The sequence below is a fragment of the Periplaneta americana genome, chromosome 9 (genome assembly GCF_040183065.1).
Source record: "Periplaneta americana isolate PAMFEO1 chromosome 9, P.americana_PAMFEO1_priV1, whole genome shotgun sequence".
Lineage (NCBI taxonomy): Eukaryota > Metazoa > Arthropoda > Insecta > Blattodea > Blattidae > Periplaneta > Periplaneta americana.
The window spans coordinates 149,376,011-149,396,741 of NC_091125.1; the positions used below are offsets into that span (position 1 = coordinate 149,376,011).

General features: G+C 35.0%; 3 non-coding genes across 3 annotated transcripts; 2 read left to right on the top strand and 1 right to left on the bottom strand.

Moving 5' to 3' along the window:
• Nucleotides 1-14,430: 14,430 nt before the first annotated feature.
• On the bottom strand, nucleotides 14,431-14,502 carry TRNAD-GUC (transfer RNA aspartic acid (anticodon GUC)). The gene has a single exon. It is a non-coding gene; the product is annotated as a tRNA-Asp (tRNA).
• A 155-nt stretch (nucleotides 14,503-14,657) lies between these two features.
• TRNAD-GUC (transfer RNA aspartic acid (anticodon GUC)) lies at nucleotides 14,658-14,729 on the top strand. Its single transcript has one exon. It is a non-coding gene; the product is annotated as a tRNA-Asp (tRNA).
• Nucleotides 14,730-14,942: 213 nt separating this feature from the next.
• On the top strand, nucleotides 14,943-15,014 carry TRNAD-GUC (transfer RNA aspartic acid (anticodon GUC)). Its single transcript has one exon. It is a non-coding gene; the product is annotated as a tRNA-Asp (tRNA).
• The last annotated feature ends 5,717 nt before the right edge of the window (nucleotides 15,015-20,731 follow it).

A 20,731-nucleotide genomic window follows, 5' to 3' on the forward strand; every position in this document is an offset into this window, starting at 1 on the left:
AGCCCAGACGTAGATGGGAAGATAATATTAAAATGGATTTGAGGGAGGTGGGATACGATTATAGAGACTGGATTGATCTTGCACAGGATAGGGACCTATGGCGGACCTATTGTGACGGCGGCAATGAACCTCCGGGTTCCTTAAAAGCCAGTAAGTAACTAAGTATATATATATATATATATATATATATATATATATATATAAAATGATATTCAGAGTGGAAGAGATATAACTACATTAATTTTAACTAATAACAGATGTCAATAAAACTAGTAGCTAAGTTCGAATAACCGCTTCTATATCTATAATGGTTAAGGAAAAAATCGAGTTTCTATTGAGTTTGGAAGGAGATACGTTGCAAGAACGCAATGCTTGATTCCCTGTAAATTAAAAGCATATCTAAGTAGGGCTACTCACAGTTAGTAAATTTTGCCATTATCCTTAATTGACTTTACCTTTAGAATTCTACGAACAGACAGGCATAAGACTTGCTATTGCTCAGGTACAACGTAAGAACGCAGATAAACAGTGCACATTTGCCAAGCAACGCTTGAGTGCAGCGATGCCAGATTTTCCTGCACACTGTGACAATTTTGTACACAAATTAAGCGCTTTTCGAAGAAATGACAAATGAGTATTTTTTTCCAGCTTGTTCTTGAAGTTGATATCTCACCATTCATATATCTCAATATCCAATAGTTTTATTATAAATGGGATTCAAATTTCAGACACAAATTATATTTTTTTCGGCTAAACCGTTATTCAAATACCAAAATGACATTTGACTTTTTGGTTGCTTACAACCTAAAGATTATGTTACGTATATAATATAGGCCTACAGTATGATATAGCCAATGTGACAGAACGACCTTGCCGTGAATCGAAATTGGGTCACCTGGATGGAACACGTAGCTTCACTTAAAACAGTGAAACTTCCCACGAATATCTACAACAGAAATTTGCATTAAATGCAGAATTTAATTCATCTATGATTGGTATTAAAAAGCTGTTTTCAATGACAGACACTGACGTTGAGAATTATAATAATAAAACGTTTCATTCTACATAGCCTGAGCTCCATACTAAAACTTTTAAAAAGTAATTATCTTCATGCTAAGTTCAGATACATGGTTACTAGGAGTAGCAATTATTTTTAAATAATTAATATATTCTTTGCACATTTTAAATATAACAAATAAGAAATATTTAAGGGCTTATCATATTTTAGAAATATTTTTCATATGTAAATTTCTCAAAGAAATTCAATATAAATTGTTGATAATAAAAAACTCACAAGCAAACGTTCTGATGATAAAAAAGTTAAATTTTTTTCTTCCGCCATGTTAATAATGTCAAAAGAAGTGCTTATACAATTACGGCCACAATTACGAGGGCCGTAAAAAATAAGTTCGCCAGGGGCTGCTAACAGAAAAAAAAAACAATTTCATTGGACAAATTTATTGCAACGGACACAGCAATTGTTGAGCTATTTTTCAACATATTTTCCATCGAAACTGAGACTTTTCTGATATCATGGGATCGACAGAGAGAGGTGCAGACGCAGTCAAACGCTGGTTCCAATCTGAGGCGGCTGACTTCTACAACACAAAAATTGATCCTATGGTATGACAAATGTCTCAATTCCAGTGGGGGATATGTTGACAAATAGCGCAACAATTGCTGTATCTGTTTCAATAAATATTTCCATGCAATTGTGCTTTTTTCTATAAACGGTCTCAGGGAAAATTACTTTCTGGACGGTCTCGTAATTGCGGTCGAGTGGCCAAAATTTGTATAAGCACTTCTTTTGACATTATTAACATGGTGGAAGAAAAAAAATTAACTTTTTTATCTGCCACCATCAGAATGTTTGCTTGTCAGTATTGAATTTCTTTAATAACGTACTATCTTTATCTACTAACGTGGGAAAAGTAGGCCGCTATCTGACACTTTTGTACTGTAAAAGTTTTGCTATATACAGGAGTGAATCAAGAGTCTAGATCCATATAAATATCTTCCACATGCTTGATTTTCGATTGCTACGACCAGTATTTGTAAGACCAAATGCTCTACCAGTGAGACATTCGATTCTAGCCCTCAGCTATCTCAAAAGTAGCCATTTTGGATGAAACTTTGAAATTTTAAATTGAAAGGGGGTCATGTAGGTACTCAAAATCATGTGAAATTTTTATTTTATTTTTAGTAGGTTATTTTACGACGCTTTATCAACAACTCAGGTTATTTAGCGTCTGAATGAGATGACGGTGATAATGCCGGTGAAATGAGTCCGGGGTCCAACACCGAAAGTTACCCAGCATTTGCTCATATTGGGTTGAGGGAAAACCCCGGAAAAAACCTCAACCAGGTAACTTGTCCCGACCGGGAATCGAACCCGGGCCACCTGGTTTCGCAGCCAGACGTGCTGACCGTTACTCCACAGATATGGACTTGTGAAATTTTCTGAAGAATAAAAAAAAAACAATGGCGCAATCCATTTTGAGATATCTCTAATCGTTTCCAAGTTACTTAAACATATCTGTCATAATGACACAAACATTAGTTACTGCATCTACAGATATTTTGTAACGTGGTACAGTACTAAGGAGGTTTTGGGAAAGGTATTTTTATGCAATTCTGATAATTCTGGGGGATCAGGGTTGAAATTTCAATATTTTCATCAAAATTATCGATGTTTCACTTTCATGCTTAAAAGTACGCCAATGATTTTTCCTTAATAAATATCATCAATTTTATCCTTCGACCATTTTTAAAGCTTATGCTGTGTAACACAGACATCAAGGCTGTTCTAAGATTAGTATATCGTTCACTTACTTTTAAAGCATCGTAACTTCATTTGAGGAAACTGTACAAGCGAGAAAAATAACTTATTCTTTTTATACCCTACCTAACAACTGTTATGCATTTGTTATTTATAAAATGTAGAAACAATTGCACACTCATGAGGTGTTTATACAGACAGATTTACAGATTTACAAGACTTTTTATTGCATGCAAAAATTAAATACAATAACAAATATTTTACAATATTATTGTAATACTCGTATATGAACATTCTTCAAAATTCGAAGTTGATTACCAATCTCATAGTAAAATAGCCTACATACTACAATTTATTGTATAAATACAAGGTAACTGGGTCACACCCGAAAAAGAAAGATGCTTGAGGTCAGGTGTGAACAAGAATGAAAACTGGATAAAAGAAAAAAAATAAATGAAACAATAATAATAGCCTAATAATAATAATAATTATAATAATAATAATAATAATAGCCTAATAATAATAATAATAATAATAATAATAATAATCACAACTGTGATTAAACTGTTAAATGTAATTACACATAAAGTTTAAAAAGAATAAGAATAAAAACAAAAACAAACAAACAAACAAACAAACAAACAAACCAACGGTACCATAGCCTACAGTATACATAAGTTAAGAATACAACATTGTTAAAGTGACAGGAAAAAATAAATAAAGAATAAGAATTTACATGATTATAATTTTAAAAGCAGTTCAAGCACTTGTTTTTTGAATAATGTATTGTCTAATAATTTTTAGTTTAGGATTCCTCTTTATAAAATCATTATATAATTTTGGACTATAATTAGAACTGTGCCTTAGACCTGCTTCAGTCTTACATTTTGGTTCAATGAGGGGGAGCGAAATATTGTATCTTGTGTTGTGACCATGATCGGATGATATGAATTTAGCTTAATATTTACGGTTCGTTCTTTTTTTAGTTCGTTATTTAACGACGCTGTATCAACTACTAGGTTATTTAGCGTCGATGAGATTGGTGATAGCGGGATGATATTTGGCGAGATGAGGCCGAGGATTCGCCATATATTACCTAGCATTCACATTACGGTTGGGGAAAACCTCGGAAAAAACCCAACCAGGTAATCAGCCCAAGCGGGGATCGAATCCACGCCCGAACGCAACTTCAGACCGGCAGGCAAGCGCCTTAACCGAATGAGCCACGCCGTTGGCTTATATTTATAGTAGTGATTCAAAATAGTATACATATAAATTTGCTTGATATTTAAAACATTAAATTCTTTATATATGAGATGAGTTGTATGATCAAGTTTTCTTCTTAAACATATTTTAATAATTATTTTATGTAGTAATATTAATGGGCGAATGGTACTCTGTGATAATCCACCCCATCCTATAATTCCATACTGTATTATAGACTGAACTAGGGCTAAAAATATTGTTCTCAGTAGTTTTACTGGTATAAAGCGACGCAGTTTCATTTTGAAGATATACACAGATGTCGATATTCAGTAAAAAATTATACATACGGGGTTTTAGAAGTGGTGTTATGTTTGCATGTTATTTTGTCGCTTTCCATTTTTTTACGTTATCATATAATATAAAATGCTCCTTGCATCACAGATTTTATCGTATCACCTTGAAATTTCATAAAATGCTAAAAAAATGTATGGATAATAGAACTTTCTCTGGGTTTCAGTGTGAATTATATATTGGTGACTTTTTCACATATTAAAATAAAGAAAATAAATAAAAACTGGCGAAATAAAAAAAAAGGAAAATTTTAAGAATGTTTGCTAAAAATTTATTAATCACACACAAACACAGAACAATTCTTAAGTATGTAAGTCGGTAAAAACTACTGTCCAGATATCAGTTTAAAAAACTGCAAATGAGACGACAAAAAACCAATAAAATTAATAAATAAAAACCTATATTTTCAAAGATAAACCACACATGTTGGGCCAATTATACAGTGTTCATAGATTTGATAAGAAACGTAAAAAATTATATATTACAGTTATATGAACACTAATAAAAATAATATAATTATTAAAAATTAGTAAAAGTCAGACATGTTTCGGAGACTGCCTCTCCATCCTCAGTGACTTTACCACGACGGCGGTTCAGGTGATCCAACCGCGTTGTTGCGTGGCTTAAAGGAGACTCTATTAAAAATTAGTAAAAGTCAGACATGTTTCCGAGATTCCTTTAAGCCACGCAACAACACGGTTCCATCGCCTGAACCAGCCGTCGTGGTAAAGTCACTGAGGATGGAGAAGCAGTCTCCGAAACATGTCTGACTTTTACTAATTTTTAATAATTATATTATTTTTATTAGTGTTCATATAGGCCTAACTGCAATACATAATTTTTTACGTTTCTTAAATAAAAACCTCTTTGACTTTTGAAGTTCAAATTTGGTACGATAGTACACTGTACGTGTGTGCGAATAGAATAAACATTTGAGGGAAAAAAAGCCCTTAAAAATGTATAAACTTAAAATTTGTGCTGTAACCTTTAATGACTCCTTATTTATGGCTATGATGACATTTATACCACATCAGTTCTATGAGAAACATAATAAAACCTAAGCCACAGCCCAGAAGATACATGTAGAACGCCACAGATAAGTGTGAAAATGAAAAAGCGAAGACTTCTTCATCTGGATGATTGACAGTGAAACTTGAATTTCTCCGGATGTCAGTACGTCCTAATCTGTCATGGTGATCAATGTACATTTTATCGAACACTCCAGTTTCCACAATACGTCTGATCATGAAGTTGAAATGTGATAGGAAGTAATTCCCTCGTACAAACATGGTTTTATGAAATGAAAATGTATAATCATCAATACGACAGAGTTCAGCATTTCTGTTTGTGCTTAAGTAAAAATCTTTCACTTCGGTACTTTCAAATAAAACGAAGTCCTTGGCGATGCTGACACGGTCGAAGCAATAAATTATATTTTCACAATTCACGCCGTGTTCTACAGCCTTTAAAAGTTTCTCGTCTTCAGTATTCTTCAAAACGGAACTCAGATACTCCTTGCGAAATCCATACTCAATTCCAGAGTGCAGTATCTCATCGAATGTTGTGATCTGTTTCTCCACGCCCGGGTCGACAAGAAAACTAGTGAAGAACGTCTGATAATTTGTCCCCACTGCGTAACAGAAACATAAGAAAATAAAGAAATAGATTCTTGTGTTTGTGGTTTTTGGTAAACCTGGCACAGAAACTCCGAGAATGACTGACCAGAGATTCAGACAATTGTCAGACAAACTGAAATACCCAGTTGATTCCAAACTTGTATACCTCTTTGAGTTCCTTGCCAGTAGCCAAATGATGATGATTGATGTTGCATACACTGAGATCAACATAAGCCAAACGTTGATTGGAAATATTCTCACTACAGTCCCCAGCCTTGAAATTGGTTTTCCACAAGGTACGTACCAGTAGAAAAGAAAGCCGCCATATGTCACTGTGAAATCCATGAATTCTGAAAGGTTACTTTGCATTAAACCAAAACCACTACTGATCAAGTCAACCACACCTAATACCGCTTCTATATTATTTAGAACAGACGGATGGGGCGGAATTAGTGCCACACTTAAATTGAGCTTCTTGCAAATGAGAAACACTAATTCGGTCTCGTAATTCATATATCGTAGTGCTAAGCGTCCAGTTTCATCTACCACCCACTCAGTATTATCTACCCACCGCGGAAAATACTGGAAGTCACAACCGTGGAAGTTCTTAGGCACTCTCACAATCGGCATAACGTACACATTGCAACGATGGTCGCCTTCAGACCAAAGCCAACGTCCAATACGAACAATCTGCAACTGTTCCTTGCACTGGGTCGGGGAACTATATGGCTCCCAAGTGTACAAATCCAGGACTTTAGTACTGTGATCCGGTATTATTAGTAGAACGTTAGAAACCTGATAACCTTGCCACAAAGAGCGCTGAATTATCCAGGAATAATGCACAGTGTATACACTAGACTCTCCGGTCAAAACGATGAAGAACCTGCAACCTAAATACGACGCAAATGACAGCTGGAAATTGAATTTCAGCAGTTGGTTTTGAAACTGATTCATGTCATTGTTGGTAAATATAACGTAATTTTGAAACCTCTGTCTTTTTACAGGCTCTGCAGACCGATGAATTTTGTGTGGCCACATTAGATGTTCGTTCACAACCGTTATTACCTCATGCTCTAATTCTGAAGTCTCTGGATTAACAACAATAGTTCGTCTTGAATGCTCGAGCAAGCTCTTGTTTTCTTTCAGCAAGAACAGAATTTGTTGTCTCGGATCGCTGTGGGTATGTATTATATTCGCTACGCACTTCGCCAATTTGAAGTCTTCGGTGTCGTTTTGGTTCGTGCAAATCACAGTATCACTCCACATAAATACAAAGAAAGATAATATAACGGTCCTGGTATTCCAACTCATGTAATGCCACATATCCGACAATGAATTAGAAGTTTCGAAATTATAAAGACTTATGAGAATATAACCACTATGCGCTGCTGATGTGTATTTTCATGTGGTTCTCTTGGAACTGGACTGCCGCTAGTATGACATTCGTCGCATGTACTCCGCATTGCTTGAATTTTGATGCATCCTGCAGCAATCATATACTCGGTTAATGTTATCTGATGGGATTGAGAGTTGCACTGGCTCACGCGAACGTATAACAATAGATAAATGGAACTAACTGAATTTTGTTTGAATATTTTAATAAAAATAATAATTTTTATTTTATTTATTTTTATTTACTTATTTATTTATATTTAACTAGTGGCTTGTGCAGGAAATGCTGCAAATTAAGTTCATTAGACGTTCAAATAAAAATTCGTCGGATTTATTTTCAATGAAAAATATCAGATATTTTGAAAGTTATATGCTTCCATAATAATGAAACATACTCCCTCTGAATCGTTTTTATGCCAAATACTTTTTGTTGAACCTATGTATCCTATGTATCTTGAGTTTCAATGCGAAAACGCAAGTAACAATGTCATGGCGATCAGTGGGATTTTCATGTGGGAGTAAAGCAATAGCTATTTCACGTCATTGTGGACTGTTGAAGTCACGTTTGTTATGCTTTCGAACAATAGACATAGCATTTTGGTATAGCTGCTGCAGGTAGAGCTTGAAATGTAGAGGGCAAAATCATTTTATCCTGATAAGAGATCTTGCTGAAATGATCGAGAGACTACAAAATTTTGTAGGCCTCTTATTTTATCAGTAAGTAATACCGTCTTTCCTTAGAAACTCTAATTTTTGCGCTCTCTCGAGCCAATACCGAAGAGAAACACGAATATAAGTATCTAAACCACACTGCCATTAAGTGTATGAAAAAGACCTAACCCCACTTGATTAATAACTACAAAAATATTTGAATTTTAATAACAATATTATTATCTTACTTAAGTTTTGTAGTTTTATATGCATAATAGCCGCCACTCAATAAATTATAGAAATGAAGATCTAATTTAATATATTCTCTATATCTACTTATATAACGCCACAACGTTTCACTTTCATATCATCAATATAGCATTAATATGTATAATTAATGAAAAATAGTCACATCATGGCATTAACTATAATGAAATTTCATTTCTAATGGTAATAATGTCATCAAAACACTTCAAGGTTTGTAGATTTTAATATCCAATACACAGCTGTACTCAGAAAATTACACACCGCAGAATCAGACCTATAAATGATTTTTAGTAAGTCTTGACGTTTTTAATAACCAATTGAATTTGAACTCTAAATATGTAGCAATCCTGCAGGTCATGGCCTTCGTGTAATAGCTGTTGTTTATTGTAGTGCGTGTTTTGTTTTATTCTGAAATCACAGCCGTGCTGAAATGCAATTAGTTCTCAAAACTGAAGAAAGATGGATTTTGAAGAATAGGAAAATAATGTATGAAAACTGATATTTCACTGGAAACTACTATTTTCTGGAAAACGTTGGGTTCCAAGCTTCTAAAAGAGAGGTCATTTATTAAAATCCGTTCAGCCGTTTTCCCGTAATTTCTATTACCAGTTCAAATTATATATATATATATATATATATATATATATATATATATATATATATATATATAGATGTGCTGTACAACAGCCAGTGGCCAATTACAGTTCAGCTCAAAGAATATAAGAAAAACATAATACAAAAATAACTATTACACATAAATACAATTACAATTAATTACAATAATGATGATGAATGGATAAATAATGGATGACTTTAAAATACATAAGCAGAATACTATGAGACAATGATAATTGAGTATAACGCCTAAAAGAATACATAAATGATAAATCGTTGCCAAGAGCAATCTAAGTCTATACACTGAAGGGATCGAATTCGCAGCAATGCATGTTGGCATTTTTAATGCATCTGGAGACTGGTGAAAGAAATTTCTAATTTCTAATAGGCCTATAGAAAAGTTTGTGGGCTCTCATATCTTTTATTGGAATACGTAAGGTATTATTGTTTAAAAAAAGAGTCACAGGATATATCACATTTGAGGACTTTACAAAAGAACAAATAATCCAACTCATGGCTTCTAGCATATAGATTTTGACAATTAAAATATTCACATTTTCTCTCATTTTCTATACCCGGAATTAATGGGCAGAAATCTGAATGAACATAAAGATACAAATTTTCTTTGTATATTTTCTAATTTAGCCGAGTCCGTTGTTGTAATCGAGTTCCAAGCTACAGATGCATATTCGAGTTTCGATCGCATCAATGCATAGTAAAACATTAAAAGAGAATCGGGCGTGGAAAATGAATAAGTTATTGACCGTATTATTCCTAACATTCTGATTGCGTGATTGTAAATGTAATCAACGTGACTATGAAAATACAATTTACTGTCAATGAATATTCCCAAATCTTTTACGCAATCCGTTCTGTTAATTAGAACATTATTTAGATAATAATTAAATTTCAGTGAAGAAGTTTTTCTAGAAAAGTTTATTACATTAGTTTTGGATACGTTAATTTTCATACTATTGTATTCCGACCATTTAGCGATTGAATTAATGTCACACTGAAGTGATTGACAGTCAGTACTACTTTTGATTGTACGAAAAATTTTTAAATCGTCTGCAAATAATAAACAGAAGTTATTTTTTTACATATATAATATATGAATATAATAATAATAATAATAATAATAATAATAATAATAATAATAATAATAATAATAATCTTCTTCTTCTTTTGCCTGACAAGTGTTAGGCCACAAGGCCTGTTACGGTCTCACATAAAATTTTCACGCCATCTCTTAGCAGAACGACCCACAGATCTTTGGCCATATGGTACATAATTATAAATTTACTTTGGGAGTCTACTATTACTCATTCTTTCCAAATGATGTTTGAACAATGTAATGTAAAACTGGTTGAGTTTTTAGTTCCTTTAAAATTTCACAATTTCTTTTCAGATCCCATTTAGTATAGCCCGCTGTTCTTCGCATGAATCTCATTTTACAAGCCGTTATCCTACTTTTATCTGCTTTCCTCAGTGTCCATGCTTCGCTGCCATAGCTGAGCACCGGTCGTGCCAATGTGTTGTAGAGACGTATGCGGGTGTGTTTCTGAACCAAGGATGGTTTCATCACACTATTTATAATGCCCATAGCTCTTGTGTATTTATTAATTTTCTGTGATATGTCCAATTGTTCAAAAATGGAAAGACTGTAACCTAAATATGGGAAACTATTACATCTTCCTAATATTTTATTATCGAGACAAATTTTACTTTTTATTGGGTATTTCCCACAGAATGCCATATTGTATGTGGCCGCTACATGCTGCAAATTATATTTTGTCCTTTGGAGAAGTGCTAATAATACCAAATCTCTGCAAAGAGAATTGAATCCAATTTAAGGTGTCTGTTAATTTGTATATATCCATGGCGAGTTTGCTTCCACTCTTTAATTATTCGGTTCACATAAATAATAAAGAGAATGGGTGATAATCCTCATCCTTTTCTTACACCAGTATTGATGAGTGTCCAAGATCATAGCTTAGCATCTTGTTAAATTGCTATTTTATTTTGGTTGTATATGTTATGAATATTGTGGATAAACTGTTGTCGTCTACTAAAATTTGTAATAACCTTGATCTACTTTATCAAAGGCTTTCTTGAAATCCACAAAAGCCATATGTGTCTCGATATTAAATTCTTTGTGTTTTTAATAATAATAATAATAATAATAATAATAATAATAATAATAATAATAATAATAATAATAATAATAACAATAATAATAACAATAATCATAATAGGCCTAATAATAATAATAATAATAATAATAATAATAATAATAATACGTATGCAATGCCTACCCATTTCATATTGCGTAATTCGGATTCCGCATACTGCGGATAGATGGCAGGACTGTGACCCATTTTCAAATTGCACACCACTTCAGCGGGTCACGTTAAGCATGATGTGTATCTGTGAAGAGTTATGTCGTGTACTAGGTGAGTATGTTAAGTGTTCGTGTAAGTGTAGTGTTGGAAATGGGTGAGGATGATGATGAAGGTGAGGAAGGGAGAAGGAGGAACCTGGTACTATAAAAATATACAGGAACATTTTCAATGCACAAGAGTTCTAGTAGGCTACTCCCTGAAAAAAGTGATGTGCTCAGAAGGAGATTTAATACGTAATAAAATTACATGGATAAATTACAATAAATAACATATTATTAAAAATTATTATTCACTAATAACGCATTCTTTACATACTGTTTTAAATTTAAAACTATTTAAATTAAATAGTGAGGGTATTTATTTATTATGTTTTTATATATTCTAGGGCCAGTCAAAATGACTACTAGACTGTGCTCTTTAAACACTTGTGTCGAAACAAACATATCATACTCGTGCCTTTTTTTATTTTAGGGAACATATGATCTGAAATTTGTGTATTATTTTCATGCATAAAATTTAATATTAAATTGATATAATTTGATACATTTTCAAGAATTTAAATTATTTAAACAATATTTCGGTAGTATAATCAACAGCTTTTTAGACATACTTTAATTATTCTTTTTCTATAATAAATCCAGTGAAATATGATTAGTGTTATTAGTACTACTCTATCCTAATATTCCATATTGGGTAAGACTGAAATAAGGCAAGGCAAACTGTACATAACACGTTTATTGTTGTTTTTTTATTTTCTTGGGTTATTTTACGATGCTGGTAAAATTCATGTTTTGGGAATAATAAGTTGATTAAGTAGTAATTAAGTAGTAAAATATCGCTGCAATCGAAAAGTATTGGGAATAAATTTGAATAAGGGACAAAAAAAGTTTCCTTCCCTGGCAGGATTCGAACCACGAAAGTCTTAGTTACCAGTCTATCGTCCTCTGGAGTGAACAAGGCTCTGAAATCAGCTACAAGGGTCGGTCCGGTTTTTTTGCTATTACTGTACATATCAGACAAAACCTCAATCAGAGAAAATAGTACGCCTATTGGTAAGCAATTTCTCAAATGAAGAAAATAATAGGCTATAACTTATTATTTGTTTCATATGAAGTTCATGCATTTGTCCCATTTCAGATGTTTACCAATTACACACACACACACACACACACACACACACACACATACATACACATACACATACACATACACATAAAGAGAACACATCCCGCATGGCTGGGTGGTTTCTTTCAGAAAATTCTGTGATGAACATACTTACTTACCGGCTTTTAAGGAACCCGAATGTTCATTGCCGCCCTCACATAAGCCCGTCATTGGTCCCTATCCTGAGCAAGATTAATCCATTCTCTATCATCATATCCCACCTCCCTCAAATCCATTTAATATTATCTTCTATCTACGTCTCGGCCTCCCTAAAGGTCTTTTTCCCCCCGCCTCTCAACTAACACTCTATATGCATTTCTGGATTCACTCATATGTGCTACATGCCCTGCCCATCTCAAACGTCTGGATTTAATGTTCCTAATTATGTCAGGTGAAGAATACAATGCGTGCAGTTCTGTGTTGTGTAACTTTCTCTATTCTCCTGTAACTTCGTCCCTCTTAGCCCCAAATATTTTCTTAAACACCTTATTCTCAGACACTCTTAACCTATGTTCCTCTCTCAAAGTGAGAGTCCAAGTTTCACAACCATACAGAAGAACCGGTAATATAACTTTCTTATAAATTCTAACTTTCACATTTTTTGACAGCAGATTGAATGATAAAAGCTTCTCAACCGAATATTAACAGGCATTTCCCATATTTATTCTGTGTTTAATTATTCTGGGTTTAATTTCCTCCCGAGTATCATTTAGATTTGTTACTGCTCCTCCAAGATATTTGAACTTCTCCACCTCTTCAAAAGATAAATTTCCAATTTTTACATTTCCATTTCGTACAATATTCTCGTCACGAGCCATAATCATATACATTGTCTTTTCGGAATATACTTCCAAACCTATCTCTTTACTTGCTTCCAGTAAAATTCCCGTGTTTTTCTTAATCGTTTGTGGATTTTCTCCTAACATATTCATATCATCCGCACAGACAAGCAGCTGATGTAACCCGTTCAATTCCAAACCCTCTCTGTTATCCTGAACTTTCTTAATGGCATACTGTAGAGCAAAGTTAAAAAGTAAAGGTGATAGTGCATCTCCTTGGTTTAGCCCACAGTGAAATGGAAACGCATCTGATAGAAACTAACCTATACGAACTCTGCTGTACATTTCACTGAGACACATTTTAATTAATCGAACTAGTTTCTTGGGAATACCAAATTCAATAAGAATATCATATAAAACTTCTCTCTTAACCGAGTCATATGCCTTTTTTAAATCTATGAATAACTGATGCACTGTACCCTTATAGTCCCATTTTTTCTCCATTATCTCTCGAATACAAAATATCTGATCAATAGTTGATCTATTACGTCTAAAATCACACTGATGATCTCCAATAATTTCATATACATATGGAGTTAATCTTCTCAAAAGAATATCGGACAATAAGAATGGATACTTTAATATAATAAACATAATCTGCGCATTCCATTTGATTAATATTATAGTAGAAGCATAGCCTGGGTCATGAATATACGAATGAAGTTCCTGAAGAAATAAATGCATGGAGACTGACATCGACGCAATTCCTGGAAGGGGAATTTTGTTAAAATTATCTCGAGTGGTACGCAGAAACATATTCCACATTAAAGTACAAATTTAAAAAAAAAATTAACGAACTTGGAGAGAATAATTTAGTGTGAAGTGGTTTTCCATGTGAATGTTCACAAAGCGAACTCAATATGAAGAAACAGTGTTAGCGTGTAGCCTGCAATGCTTCTAATTCATATATTATATCGATCGCCTAGACCTAATACCAAAACTCACATACGTGGTATTAGATCTGTATCAACAAACGCTGGAGTTCTGTGTTTCATCTGATGATAGTGGCATGAGAACATTTGAGGGTATTTAACCGTGAACTAGACTTCAGTTTTATTTGTTGAATAAATATTTATGAGGAGGAAATCGGCGTTTAATGAGATACAATCTTGTACAAACTAGAGCTGGATAATTTCGAGGAAAAATTGTTCCGGAGCCGGGTATCGAACCCGGGACCTTTGGTTTGACGTACCAACGCTCTACCACTGAGCTACTCGGGAACTCTAACCGACACCGATCCAATTTTTCCCTCTATATCCACAGACCTCAAAGTGGGCTGACAACCGTCAAGCAACCAACTTCGAGTGCACACTAACTCCGTGTGACTTAAATTGTGGTTTTCTGTTAACGAACAGTGATCGGTGTCGGTTAGAGTTCCCGAGTAGCTCAGTGGTAGAGCGTTGGTACGTCAAACCAAAGGTCCCGGGTTCGATACCCGGCTCCGGAACAATTTTTCCTCGAAATTATTCAAATCAACTTTACAGGGAGTTATACCTGAAAATCTTGGTTTGCATAATACACGTCACTGTTCGTTAACAGAAAACCACAATTTAAGTCACACGGAGTTAGTGTGCACTCGAAGTTGGTTGCTTGACGGTTGTCAGCCCACTTTGAGGTCTGTGGATATAGAGGGAAAAATTGGATCGGTGTCGGTTAGAGTTCCCGAGTAGCTCAGTGGTAGAGCGTTGGTACGTCAAACCAAAGGTCGCGGGTTCGATACCCGGCTCCGGAACAATTTTTCCTCGAAATTATTCAAATCAACTTTACAGGGAGTTATACCTGAAAATCTTGGTTTGCAAACTAGAGCTGGCTTTCCATATCCAATATTGGCATGTCTCTTAACTGCGTGTTTCATAAAACAATGGAACACGATATTGTAATGGTGTCTACACCGTATTATGCGAAATCACAGTTCGCTCCGTAATAGGGACATTCTATGCTATAACTGCAAAATCACATGTTTTAGTTAAAAGTTTTATAGTAATAATACAAATAGGCAGAATATGAAGAACATTTTGCCAAAATATGGAATTATTTGGGCTAAATTATTAAATAAATATTTAAATGATATATATTTGTTACTAAACTGTTTGAGACAGGTTTATATATGTATTGTGGGTCCCTATCATCACGGCATGGCGGTCATCAGGTTGCGGATAGAGAAGACGGTCTCCAGATATGGAGGGTAGCTGCGAATATATTGAATAAGCAGTCGTGGACAGCCGATAAGGGGTGGTCCTCCAGCTTGGGGGTTGGGCGAAGGGCTAACAACCAATCACCGTAAAAAAACAGCTTGTTACGAATCCCTACAATAAGCCTCGATGGAACTATAAAAATTGAAGATTTATTCTTCGAAGAGGTGGAAAAATTCAAATACCTTGGAGCAACAGTAACAAATATAAATGACACTCGGGAGGAAATTAAACACAGCACAAATATGGGAAACGCCTGTTATTATTCGGCTGAGAAGCTTTTGTCATCTAGTCTTCTGTCAAAAAAATCTGAAAGTTAGAATTTATAAAACAGTTATATTACCGGTTCTTCTGTATGGTTGTGAAACTTGGACTCTCACTTTGAGAGAGGAACAGAGATTAAGGGTGTTTGAGAATAAGGTTCTTAGGAAAATATTTGGGGCTAAGAGGGATGAAGTTACAGGAGAATGGAGGAAGTTACACAACGCAGAGCTGCACGCATTGTATTCTTCACTCGACATAATTAGGAACATTAAATCCAGACGTTTGAGATGGGCAGGTCATGTGGCACGTATGGGCGAATCCAGAAATGCATATAGAGTGTTAGTTGGGAGGCCGGAGGGAAAAAAAAGACCTTTGGGGAGGCCGAGACGTAGATGGGAAGATAATATTAAAATGGATTTGAGGAAGGTGGGATATGATGATAGAGACTGGGTTAATCTTGCTCAGGATAGGGACCAATGGCGGGCTTATGTGAGGGCGGCAATGAACCTCCGGGTTCCTTAAAAGCCAGTAAGTAAGTAAGTATGTATGTATGTAAGTAAGTAATATGTAAAATTAGAAAAATCATAATAAAGAAATTACCCTCAAATTAAATGCAGCATATTTTGCTATTAGATCTATGCAAGTGATGGTAAATACTTTAACGAAAAATTAACTATTTTGGGTAATTGTTTTGAAATTACGTTCATCCTCACGAGAAAGAGCGCTTCTCGGTGCAGTACAGTCGATTTAAACGCAAACACCCCTTTCCCCTCGCCGCCAGAGCTATTAAACGAACGAATGGTTAGTAGGTATTTTAAAGCTTTATTAAACACATAAATGTAAAAACAGTTTCATTTGCTTACAAATTATGGTGTGCAATTTTCAAAATGTCTTCCGTTCTGCTGAATGCACAAATGTAAGCCACGTATCACTATCAACTCTTCATGGACTCTGGTGAGCATGTCAGGCGTAACCATTTGTATCGTGTGTTCAATTCGTTCAGGAATGGTGCGTGGCTTAGTCGCATAGACACGATCCTTGATGAATCCCCAGGAAAGATATCCATCGTATATCGACATTCCCACATTGCAATCTACTTGCAATGGAAACAAAATACTCATATATTCCTGCAGCTATTGACTGAAATCGTCGTAAAATAATTTGGTCATCACCCTGTATCAGTAGCGGCCGGTGATCGAAATCCTCGGTGAGGCCAGATGCAACTAGTTTAAGTGCCTCCGATAGGAAATGTTTATTTATGATATTAATTATTGTTATATTATTAATATCATGATTACTGTATTATTATTATTATTATTATTATTATTATTATTATTATTATTATTATTAGTATTATTAGTCTATTATTATTAGCCTACTATTGATGAAAAATAATGTCACTCACCAAATAAGCTGTTGTGCTGTGAGTTTCAGTGATTGTTTCAGTGTGATGAAGCAACCCATATTATGTGTTGAAAATCCCCTCCTTTCTGTTCTTTTTATTTTTTTCCCTTGACAGCAACGAACAAGGCCAACACAGAAGTTTATTTTGCATCACATTACCACTTAACCATTTATGTTGCCCATACCAGGATGCAATAGAAACTCGCGTTTTAAGATTATCTGTCAGAAAAATTGTCAGCGATGTCGTAGGTATCTCGGTCGGCTCTCTCTTTATTTAAAACTTCCTTTCTTTCAATATTATTTCTTCTCGAAAAAGGACACTCTAACAATGAATTAACTACACCAGCATTATTTCTCGCATTTATTTCTGTCTATATTTTCTCGAAATACATAAGAACATTGGCCCAGATTCACTACTGTACTACGAAGTACAATAGTACAACACCCTCGCTTAAGTCATAAACTGAGACATAAGGGGAGGGAATAGTGTGCGTCTCTGCCTGCCAAAGAGCTGGAATTTGTGTTATTTATGACCTATTTAGGAAGACAAGTCACCATTGCTATTCCCACCCCACTCTACCCTTGAGGCCGGCCCATGGATGTGAGGAGTAAACCTGACCAGGCCACGAGGCCAGACAAATTGTGCCTCGGCTACAACGTTTTAAGCGCAAGCTCAAACCCCGCGAAAATACAGGAAATTCAGAAGACAGACCCGGCACGAACGATTCTGGCCTCGGGAACAAATTTTACTGCAAAACAGGTCTATATACACCACAACCAGACCCGGCACGAGCGATTCTGGCCTCAGGAGTACATTTTACTGCAAAACCGGTCTATATACATCACAAAGTTTTAAAATGCTTCTACAGCGATGATTCATTCAAATAACTAATACATTATATAAAAACACAAAATTTTATTTCTGTTAAGCCAAGTGACTGAGGCCGGGCCCCACTTGCCTCAGTCAATCAGCCGCCACTGACTGTGTGAAACAATTCATGGAAGGAAAACGAATTCTCTGGTTATAAGTTTTGGGAACTCTGTTGAGAAAATGCTTTTTTTTTTTTTTTTTTTTTTTTTTCAACTTTGGCCTCTACTGCGGCCATAGTAGTGAAAATAGGAAAGATAAAGTTACACTTGAAACAGATGCTTTAGAAAGCATCATCACAGTTGTAAAAGATTTACTAAGACGCGAAATAATTGATCGGTTGTGGCACAATAATTGGATACTTTAAAGTAGAAAGGTGCAAAGTGCCAAAATCATAAAAAACAAAATTATTACGCAGAAAAGTGCAATGTGCCTAGGAGGATGATGTATGAAAGAGGCTACATCCACTTGTGTTTCATAAGCGAAATATTTATATGTTACGTTGCCAGAACCATGCAGTTTCAGACGGTAAGCGCCCTCATGAGCTGCATCACAGAAGGGCAGAGTGTGCACAAAATATTATGAAGGCTGACACCAGTCTTTCACAGTTGCCTGATAGTAATGCTTGTTCCTTTGCAATGGATCTTCAACAAGGCAGGTTTGTGCCCAAACTTACACACAGCGAAATGTTTTACAGATGTTTGTGTACGTGATACAATGCACTCTTACATGTGTATGTAGTATGAAAGCATCGCGAGTAGAGGTGCCAATGAGATTGCCTCGTGTCTACTAAAACTGATCAATATGGACATAACAAACTAGAAGATTCTGATAATCTGGAGCGATAACTCTGCAGCTCAAAACAAATATCGTGTAATGGTTTTAATGTGTTTCTTTTTAGTTGTCATTGGTTTATTTGAGCACAGAGAACAACGTTTCCTTCTCAGTGGCCACAGTTTCTTGCAATGCGATTCTGATTTCGCTTTGATTGAAAAACGAGAGAAAGTGACAAAAGCCTTCATTCCTGGTGATCTGCTTAAAATCGCACAAGACTCTCAAGTTGTAAAACCATTTCAAACAATTCCAATGGTGGAGTCAGATTTCCTTAATACCCAAGATGTTACTGATCAACTTATTTCCATCAAGAACTTGAATATTTCTAAGGCATGTTACCTTCAGTATGATGTTAGTAAAGCAGGTAGTGTTTCTGTGAAACAGTCCAATGAAAATGAAGCAGTGAGCAGTGCATACCATTAAAGTGCTTAAAACGGGGGGGGGGGACATGAAAGATGTGCAGTCAGCATTGTTTCAAGGTAAAGTACAAAATAGGGAAATTACTGAAGAAAAGAAGGGGGATTTACTAGCAATGATTCCCTATCTTCCAAGTGAGGAGCATAGGCAGTTCTACAGGCAGATCTGTGAGTAAAAATTGCTCCAGTATAGGAAAAAATAGGTATTGGACTTTGCACCATTCTACTGCAACTGTACCCATTACTTAACCCTTTTCACAATTTGTATTATATAATTAAATATGGAGAAATAATGTCCTTACATACCACTATTATTAGTAGACTTCGTGAAATTGCCACGAGAATCGTAAGGTTTACTGTGCACGCGGTATAGACTGTATGAGAAGGGGACGTGCAAAGGATGGAATATGCCTCTGATGTAAACACTGAGCAGTATACTGCGGTTACAATAAAACCTGTATCCTGCATTCAAGAAATATAATGAATGATCATTGAAGTAGGAAATGTCTAAACATGTAAATACACAATTATTTTGTAGTGAGATATATTAACTCTTAAAATTTAATGTAATATACTCACATCATCCTTGAATATGTGCATTGCAGTGAAGAGTTACGTACATTTTGAGCGACTGCAAAGTGAACCTCCTGCGATGGTCACTCAAACAGTTTTTACATTGGGAAAATGTACGTTCAACATCACACGATGTAATAGGTGCATATTTGAAGAACGGAAAGTCACTACTTTTTAGTACACCAACTTCAGACGTCTTGTCGTGACCTGATAGTACATCATTTATAATACGAAGTTGTCAATAGGCAGAATTTTTAGCAATAATGTTTCTCAACTTACATTTCACTTTTTCTGAAATTAGTGAATTGTTATTTTGGATAACGGTTTGTGATACTTTATACACTATATTAAGGGCTCCGGGGGTAAGGGTATTCCAGGGGCAATTGTTGTAACAGCAACACTCATTGTAGTATGTTTGATTGAATTCTTGTCTGCACTGAACAAATGTTAAGCTTTGACTATTCCAACCACAGTAATGCAAAAACAAGTGCTTACATAGGTATACATTAGCTGTAGCTGCTCCATCTATTTCGATCGGTCACAACTCTTAACATGAACTGCTTATACTACGAGACCGGGCGGTCGCTCACCTCTTCTATACTACCGTACATCGGCAACCTGATTGCATGCTGCGTGTGGCAATTCAACGAAGTCTAATTATTAGTGATTAAACACTGTACTATTGCTGTTTTCTATCAGTAAAAAAAAAAAAAAAAACATGACACAAATATGTGCACAATTATTCTTATAGCTACATTTGTTTATATTATCTCCAATGTTTCATTTTGGCACTTTGCACCCTTCTATTTTAAAGTATCCAATTCTATTGACAAAGAAGTGCTAAACGTTAACCCAGTACCAGTCTGTTTTCTTGCGTTTCGTCTGAGTGGTGTTGTCA